Source organism: Glycine max, chromosome 11 (genome assembly GCF_000004515.6).
Source record: "Glycine max cultivar Williams 82 chromosome 11, Glycine_max_v4.0, whole genome shotgun sequence".
NCBI lineage: Eukaryota > Viridiplantae > Streptophyta > Magnoliopsida > Fabales > Fabaceae > Glycine > Glycine max.
In genome coordinates, this window is record NC_038247.2 from 31,241,497 (window position 1) to 31,251,191 (window position 9,695).

Genomic DNA, 9,695 nt, shown 5'->3' on the forward strand with positions numbered 1-9,695 from the left:
AGCTCTAAGAACATTCCATAGTCATGGATGCTAATGTTCCCTCTTGAAGAAAACTCCAATTACCCAAATGCACACACTTAGTATTTTTTTAACAAGGGAATAATTGAAAACACAAAATTCTAAATCCAAGAAGTTTTCACAATGATAAACCAAAATAATGCAATGGATCACATATGTCACATAAAGTTCAAAGTTGGGGGAGCACTGATACCCCTCCCCACACTTAATACATGCAGTGTTCTCAATGCATCAAAACAAAATAAAATACAAAAATAAAATGGACTAAACTAAAATTGAAAAACAAAGAACGATGAAAATAAAAAGAAAGTCTCCTCAAGATGGAGGTGGACCTTGGAAGAAGTGGTCCTGCAATTGAAGCGGTCCTACAATTGCCTGAGAAAATCCATCAGACCACAAAGTTATGGACAAACTCCCAATTGTGAAGATTCACCACAACCGTAGTGAAGTGATTATGGCTATGGTTCCATGAGGCATAAGAAGAAGATGAAGGATACCACGACCGTACTGAAAGTACTATGACTATAGTGCTAAATGCATAATGCATTGCGTGAAGAGCACCACGACCAAAACATGGCCATGACTGTTATTTTTGGAGTTATACAAAATTATACTTCCTCGTGCACAATTAATGTGGCACAAAATACCATTTATTGCATATTCCAATCAATGGTGTACAAGTATGATATAGTATTAAGGGACTGATATTTAATGTAAGGCTATATGAACCTCCTTATCATTCTAGGTTATGTGAAAAATGGTTTTTCCTCTTCAAGCTCTTGTTCGTATGTTGATTAGCTTGGAGGTACCAAGATGTGTTCTTGCCAAAAATGTCAACATTGTAGCTATATGCATATATAGCTACTCAATGAGGTTACTCAATGAAGAATTCTTGCAACCTGAAATCATATTAGAAAAATATAATTATAAGGAGTCTGATATATTGCAATTGCAAGTCTGTAGAGTCGTGTGCTCTCTTTAGTCACTGCAGTCTCCTCCACTAGTTTAGGCATTTCTTTTAATGATTGACCTTATTTCCCATTTTTAATGCAAATCACACACATTAATCTTGGCATTACCGGTGTAGTTATGGAAGAAAATAGTGATGAACTACTTTTACATGCTTTCGGCATGATTCACAACTGTTACAAGCTTAAACAAAATATTTACAATTTTTCTTGTGACAGGGCAGCCCTGGGCAACCACAGGATTTAGGGAGAAACATTTCTATGTGGATGCTGCTTGAGAGAGTGAGATTTACCTTAGATGGTATTGAATGTAACAAAATTGGTGTCAGCTATGAAGCTTTTAATCAACAACCAAACTTTTGCTCTTCTCCCTTTTGGACCTGCTTGCATAATCAATTGTGGAATTTTCGGGAGGTTGGTACTTCAACAATAATTTTTTTCTTCTTTAATTCTTATTCTCATCTTACTTTTTTGGTTTCATTTTTGTCATTTTCTTTTCACTTCTATTTTTGCAAAATGGATTGGGAGAAAAACTTCATTGATAGTCATTGAAAATTTGAAAGAAACTTTCTTGTCCTTAACAGGCTGACCTGAATCGAATAAGTAGGAATCAAGTGCCACTCTATGGTTTGGAAGGAAGGTTTGAAAGAATAAACCAACATCCAGTTACGTTGCAATAATGTTGTATTTATTTGTCTGCAGAGTGCTGGGAGTTATTCTTTCTCCATAGGAATTACAGAGGTTCTTAATACAAACCTTGTGCTAGAATTAAGTGTGAATGATGTAGAGTATGTTTATCAAAGGTATAATATTTACTTGGTATATACATATGATTTCAAAACAGTCACGAGTGACTTGAAACTTTTGTTCTTTTTGTAATATTTCCATGTGAAAGTTGATGTGTAAAATTGATTTGTTATCTTGAATGAGATTGTAAGATGACAAAATCATTTTGAGATGTTGGACTTTGTAGTCATTCACTGACAAAATTGTTTTACCATATGATGTTGAACTCTATTTTTCTTTTCTTTTTTGGTGGGGGGTGGAAGGCCATTACCTATCACTTTTTCATATGCTGAATACGAATGGCCAATAATGAAGTATACATAATGAAGTTCCTGATCATAAATGGATGTATACATTTTGAAAATGAGATGGGCAGAGAAAATATTTGAAAAATGATTGTGAGAAGTTTCTGCAATGTAGCCAATTTTGTTTCTATTGATCCTAGGGTGTGATTTTTGGTTTTAGAAACCTATAATGTCCAGCAGCATTATTGTTTTCATAGTAAAAAAAGCATTTTCTAAATTTGTCTGACATGGTTCTTTTTCTCTAGGATCCCAGGAAAGATAATAAGTGTTAGTGTCCCTACATTTGAAGCCTTAACTCAATTTGGTGTTGCTACAATCACAACTAAGAATACTGGTGAGGTGGAAGCGTCATAAAGTTTGACGGTAGTCTCCTTCGCTATATTGTGTTTCATGGCATCTGTCTTTGTTATCCAATGCTCCTTATACTCGGACAATGGAATGTTTGATTTGATTTTTTTTTTTGTATTCAATGTCAGATATGCATTATATTAATTTCTATACTTGTGGCACAGTTCTTTAAGGCTTGAAAGTGTTAGTGGAGTTCTGTTCTATTTTTTTTCCTTATAATGTCTGATAGGAAACTGGGTTGTGATAAGTTTTTTATAAAATTTTCTGACCGGTGCTCATTGTTGATATGAGGACATGATTGTTTAATTATCATGGTACCTAAAAGTCGCACACCACATATCACTTCCTCCTTGCGTACCATAACATTCAGGGGCAAAATTATTGTTTGGTTAAATTATCTCTAGTTAGTTGAATTGACTGCATGACATGAATAGGAATTTAACAGATGCATGCTACTCTTGATGCTTTAGTTTTATTATGGTTACAAAATTAGGTTCAAATATATTTGAGGCTTGCATTGCAGTAATTTTCGTTAGGGTCCAACAAGCTGTAGTTTTAGCTTTGCTATATCGTGTTGTCTTGCAGTTTAATTGCTCCAAGGATATCACCCTGATGGAGGTATTATGCTAAAACATATGCCAGAAGTTTGTTTTTTGCCCCTTTTTGTTCTATACTTTCATAGGTCTTCTAAATGAGGTTACAACCCAATCATGCAAGCCAAATGAGGTTACAACCCAATCATGCAAAATCTACCCAAGCACTGATCAGGCTTCAAAATATTTTTGTGCGGGTAAAGTTGAGGCTTTGGATTTATACGTTGTTATCTATTCCGAGGATAAGGAACACATTAACATTTACTGTGTCCTTTTTTTGGATGAAGCCCGTATTAAAGGATTCTGATTATAATGAAGTTGATAGAGCTGAATGTCAATTTGCTACTACGACAACTGTTCTTGACAACGACACAAAGGTATGTTCTTTCCTGGTACCTGAATTTAGTATGCTTTATTTTCTATGACATGAACACAATGGTATTATTTAATCCATGTATCTGACCCAGATTTGTATTCTCATAAAATGTGAAACTTGCTCAAATCTGGATACTATGTTTCACCATTGCCCATTGGTCTTTTCATCAAACTTTAACAACTATAGTTATTTTGAACTGTTGGACAGGACGACAAAGAAGACTTTACAACAGTTCTTTTATCTGCAGTATCACTACATAAATACATTTAATATTTTGTTTCTAATTACTTAAAATGGTTAGTAATAAGCTCTAGGTAATCAATAGCAGATCAGTCTGAGTCTGAGACATGAGTTTGATATTGTAGAATTGTTCCCCGTAGATAAGTTCATTAGAAAGTTAGTCTTCTGATTCTTCACAAAATATGCTAATTATTGGTAATGTTATGACAACAAATTGTGAATTACTAAATCATCTATTACTGCAGGGTATGCCTTTTCAACCACCAGAGGCCAGTATAAACAGTTTCTTTGATTTTATCGCAAGCATATGGAATAAAATATGGACAAGCTTAACAGAATTTATCACTGGAAAAACTTATAGGTATTATCTTCAACGATACTTTTCATTTGCAAGTTATGAAATTTAAATTCCAACATTTAAAATATAGAAAATATGAGTTTCTTGAAATTTTGTATATTTTATTCATGGGGAATATTGAGTTGCTTTGATCGGTATATGAATATATATTTCTTTATCAACACCACCCACATGTTTCGAAATTCTACTTATCAAACACGGATGAGTAGCACTGGCTGCTGTGAACAAGTGGAATGCATTTTATTTTTCATGAAGGCAATCATTCAAATATTTTGTCATTAATAACATAAAGGATTAAAACTAGGATTATTTTATGCATAAACTATTATTCAACAATCTATTCAGTAACAGAATGAAACAAAAGTTAGTGCACTTATTCAAGATTGTTCTTTAGTTGCATTTGGATAAATTTTTTTCGTATTTTCTTCATGTTCTTTGAAATGTGGTAAACTGATACTGAGTTTGTGCCATATTTCTATTCTTAAGTGATTTAAATATTTTGTTATAAACTTGAGTATAAATCACCTACAGTTGAAGCAGAGTATTGGAAGATCAATAACTATATGTTGCTTTCTTAATCATAACCTTTTCTTAATATTGATTCATCTGTGTTAACTAATTATTTGATCAAATCTCTTCCTTGTTCCTCAGTTTGGGTGGGAGAACAGAGAAAAACGCTCTGGGTTTTTTGACTTCAAGTGCCACATACAATATGTTTGCTTGAGTTGGGTAATGATGTTTGGTCTGTTTTTTGACAATTTTTCTGACAGGTATGACTTCTATTCAATGTCCATTAGTATATTATAATTTGAAAATTCAGCAGAACAACTTAAAATAAATACTCTCTTCTTTGAATTGCAGTGCTTGTGCTATTATGGCTTTTGCGCCAGAAAGGTCTATTTGATCCTTTGTATGACTGGTGGGAGGATATCTTAGGCGCTAATGAACAAACATCATGGATAAAGAACAGAATATCATAAGCAAGAACATAGGCGCTGGTGGGAGGTCTATATCATGGATAAATGTAAATTCAAAATTGACAAGGGGCATCACCATATTCATGATAACAAACATCATAAGCAAGAACATAGGCACTCTAACTATAGTGCTCAAAATAGGCGAAGGACCACTTATGAGCATATGCACAAGCATTCTGAAAGGAACTTCGGTTATTTTGATGATTTACACCATGTTCATAAAGAAATGCACAAGTATGGACATAAAAAACAGAATATGGATAATGTGCAGCATATTGTTGACCATCCTGCACATCACAAACACAGAAAGAAACGGGATAGCTCAAAGGGGGAGTTAAAGAGATGAAGCTAAAACCTGATAAAGTGAGGCAAGAAAATTATGACAAACACAAAAAAGTTCTGCTAGATGAGCCAGAGGCTGAGTAGATTGAAGCCCGGATGTATAATTTAATGTACATACTTTTTAATTTCTGACACTAACGTTTTATAGCAACTTGTTACGTATTTCATAGAATCATAGTTACGGTTTTTATCCTTTTACCTTCTCCCGTTTCCACTACTAGTCTTCCTTCTCGCTTTCTCTTACATTTTAATAGGATGGGGCGGACAACAATTGAGGAACAAAACTTATTGAAAGATAGATTTAGAATGTTATGTACATAAAAGATATTTTTATAGGAAGGAAATAGCTAATCTACAATTTGATCTATAAAAGTAAGGACTTGTGTTGCTTTGGTTTGTCAAATGGCAAACTTCCTAAAAATAACTTGGCAAGCTTGTCAACATTAAACAATTTTATCCTCAATTGACTACTTTATATAGACTAAAACCTTTAAAGATGCAACTTGCAAGCAGTAAAAATTGTGACTTTCAAAGAGAAAATTGTATATTAACTCAGGATATAATCTGAAGCATTTACACCCCTTGTTACCAAAGTACAAGTTTCCTTCCCTTCCCCCTCATTGCATTTTTGCAAGGTAAGGCACGTCATATTTTGGTTTTGACCCTTGTTTTCATAAAAACCCTGTAGTATATTGAGAAGAAAATCTAATAAAAACATAACTTTTAAGAGACCTAATCAAAACTGAGTGAGAGATCCTTATGGTTGCTTTTCTGGCTTCCATAAGAATTTCATTGCCTTGTGTTCCTTGAAAATGTCAAACCTAAATTTCTACCATATATGAGTCTCTCTTGCGGAGTTTTGGTTGTAATGGTATATCCTGGTTCCTGCTGTTTCCTTTGATCTTTTTCCATGATCTGGACGTGAAAGCCATTTGGAAACTGTAAACCCGGAGTTCGAAGGATGTTTCCTCCTTTGATGGGTCGCCACCTAAAATATTCATATATTAATTACTTAGAGAGATTTTGCATGTCAATTTAAGTTCACACGCATGGCGTTGTCATTTCATAATCTTACCTGTACTTGGTTACCAAGCTATGAATAAACATAGCCATCTCATAATCTTACCTGTACTTGGTTACCAAGCTATGAATAAACATAGCCATCTGAACCTTAGTGAAGTCCGTTCCAACACAAAATCTCATGCCTCCACCGAAAGCCATGAAATGTTTGCTGGCACCTTGTAGTTCCACTCCCTGAAAGCCCATTTTTTCAGGGTCACTAAAAGTGTAAAAGAAAGATGGAAAGCTAAAATTTACCTACATTAGAAAGAAATGGCAACACCAACATAGAAAAAAGGGGCAAAAGGAAAAAGAAAGCTAAATAATAAAAAAAAGAAAAAAGAAAAAACACTAATCACTATAGAACTACACTAGTAAAGATTCTGCAAGGAATAATTAGGAAAAGAATACCATTAGAAAAATTAAACAACTGAAAATAAAAAATAACTAATAAATCATAGTTGTAAACTAGTGTGTGTGTGTGTGTGCAAGAAACAATTCAAGCCCACAATAACACAACCAAACCAGTGTGTGTGCAACTTGTGCGAACTAGTGTAAACCAATGCAGACAGACCATTGAAGTCAACACACATTTCATGAACTTTCAGCTTGCACTGATTTCTTCGAGGTTCATGAAAAAGGGATGAAGAGGAGATGAGTCTCTCAGCACTCAAGAGGAAGGTGGATTGTATTGCATCAGGAAGAGGGACCATTTTCTATGTTGGAGACCTGGAGTGGGCAGTGAAAGCAACTTCAAGTCAAAAGGAGGAATGAAAAATTTGTTGCTATATAACCCTGCTTATGATCTAGAGGTTCAAATAAGCAAGTTGTTTTCTATTTTAATGCTGCAAGATAGAAATTTTCAATGGACAAAACAACCGTTTAATGGTTATGTATAAGCATAGAGAAATACACCAAAAAGAAAAAAAAAATGAATATAAAGCAAGCAAATATATATATTTATATATATAGACAACCAACAAAAGCTAAATTAATCAAGAAGACTGCACTCACAGACTTGGCAGGTGTTGGTGACTCCTTTTGTCAGGCCTAAGTTGAGCCTTTCATTCATAAAACACAATCTTGGCACAGGTTATAATATAAGTTTGGACCCCTGTTATGTCCAGAATTTTCTGTATCTCCGACACCCTTATGGCATCATGGTATGAAGATCTCCTCGCCTTTCAAAAACTAATAAAGAATTGAAAGAATACAATAACAACCCATCAAAGACAATTTTTTTAGGATCAATCAAAAAGGGTTGGATCCTAAGAAAGTAATAATGAAGGAAAGTTACGCAATCAGATTACAGGCATCCAAATCCTTAGTTTGGCCTTTTGGGAGTTTAAATCCCCACAAAATTGCATCAAAATGAGTCAGATCCTCAAAGACAATTAGTTATTAGTTAACAAAATTTTAACCCAAAGTTTTTACCTGAATAGCTTTGTGTTCTTTGTGACAAGCAAGACAGGCTGAACAAAGGGCTCCATTCATACAATCCAAGCAATACATGTTGCATTCACTTTTGTAGAAATCTGTGCATTGAACAAAAAAGGCTTGTTTGGAGAAATGGCCTAAGCCAGGTGGCCACTTGTTTTCTTCTTCATTCTTTCCAAATTCCAATTGTTGAATATGCTGCAAATTTCTAGAATCATCACAATAGAATTTTCTACAAGAAAAAACTATGCTAGAAAATACTCTCATAGAAATAGATTAATCTAGAAAGTTCATGTATGAAAGTCCTAAAAACTGAGGTCTTGAACTAGAAAATGAATTTAAGAAATAGATAATCTAGAAGTGAATGTGCTTGTAAATACTAGAAAGATGTAAACAGTAAATACTAAAAATAAGTCGGTGAATGAAACACATAAATAGGTAATGTTGTACTAATTATAACTTGTGAGAAATCAATACAACCCCTTCTATTGTTCAAGAGCTACACGACCACTTCTATTGCTTGTCTTCTAAAATTTCTAACTACACTTCCTTCTTAAATCCCACCCCACTAACTACCATTCAACAATTGACCAATTTTCTATTCCCCTAAAATAGTAACACCAATATCATCATCTTCATTGAGGCCTCTCACCCCAAATACACCTCCTCCACCCTCTAATTCCATATAATAATACAATCAATAACAAATGACAATTAGCAAAATACAAGAAAAATAAATAAGAAAAATGAAAAAAAAGTAGATAAATAAATGCACCTGTGGTATATGTGTGAGGGGTTACATTGATTGTTGGTTCTAATAATACTAACCATGATTCTTGTTGATGTACTTCTGGATTTGATTTCTCTAATGGTGGGTGGTTATTGGTCCTTTATGATAACAGACAGAAACAAAAAAAGAGAAAAGAAAAAGAAGTTTCTCTCAATATGCTTTGCATTTTGTTGCTAAGTATGTACAGTCTCTTGACTATGCCAAAAGCTAATGTTAAAATCATGGTTGTTTGGTTGGTTTGTGAGGTAGACGTGAGGTAGTGTCTTTCTGCTTCACATTGCAGATTCACATGTTGTGCAGAAGGAACACTAAAAGGAAAAGATATAAGAAAATGTGAGTTCAGGGTTTAGGGTTCCAATGTTCAAATGGGGGGAAATGTAGTCTATCTATTATAGTTACCCTCTATGAAAAGAAACAATCTCAATCCAAGAAAATCGAAACAACCTACAACTAACAACAAACTCAGCAACAACAAAAGTGGCAAACAATAAAAGAGGAAAGAAAGCGAAGAGGAAAAGAGAAATCAAACCTGTAAAGTGAATTCTCCAATCATTGACAATGCTCCAAGTGAAACAACCAAATTAACGCCAAAAATAAAGAAGACAAGGTGGAGACAAAAATAATGAAGAGAGGAAACAAAGATGAAACTGTGTTCAAACTTCACAAGTCAATTCTTTTATTTGATTTCAAATTTTTCTTTTATTTTAAGTTTTGTTAAAATTATTAAATAATAAAATAATATATTATAATCCAGCGGTTGTCACTTGGATGTTCGTTACTGTTCGATTGGACACGGATTTTTTTTCTTCTGTTAGACTGTCACCATTAATAAAACTAACAAAATAATTATGGTTTGAAAGTACCCACCTACAAAGGATCATAATTAAGGTGGGCCTACCGTACTTCCATTAGTACAAAAAAAAATCGTATTTTCCATCAACTTGCAAGTTGAAGTTGACGTCTTCACAACTTTTAGCTTTTAATTTTGGCAAAATTGATAATTTGTTATTCTAATTTCACATCTTCTTTTTTCGTTTTGATTTAGTTTTATTTCAATATTTTATCTCTTCTTTTAATCCTTGTTTGATAAAATTATTG

At 33.6% G+C, this 9,695-nt stretch overlaps 1 non-coding gene across 6 annotated transcripts; it reads right to left on the reverse strand.

Moving 5' to 3' along the window:
* Positions 1 to 5,830: 5,830 nt before the first annotated feature.
* On the reverse strand, positions 5,831 to 9,344 carry LOC100813054 (uncharacterized). 6 transcript variants are annotated; one of them, XR_005887153.1, is made up of 6 exons: positions 9,127 to 9,334; positions 7,805 to 8,005; positions 7,385 to 7,561; positions 6,945 to 7,099; positions 6,387 to 6,565; positions 5,831 to 6,299 (listed from the first exon to the last, which is right to left on the reverse strand). It is a non-coding gene; the product is annotated as an uncharacterized protein (transcript). The 6 variants fall into 6 exon arrangements; XR_001387154.3 differs by having other exon boundaries at positions 6,438 to 7,099; positions 9,127 to 9,344; XR_416825.4 differs by having other exon boundaries at positions 6,387 to 7,099; positions 9,127 to 9,342.
* Between the last annotated feature and the right edge of the window lie 351 nt (positions 9,345 to 9,695).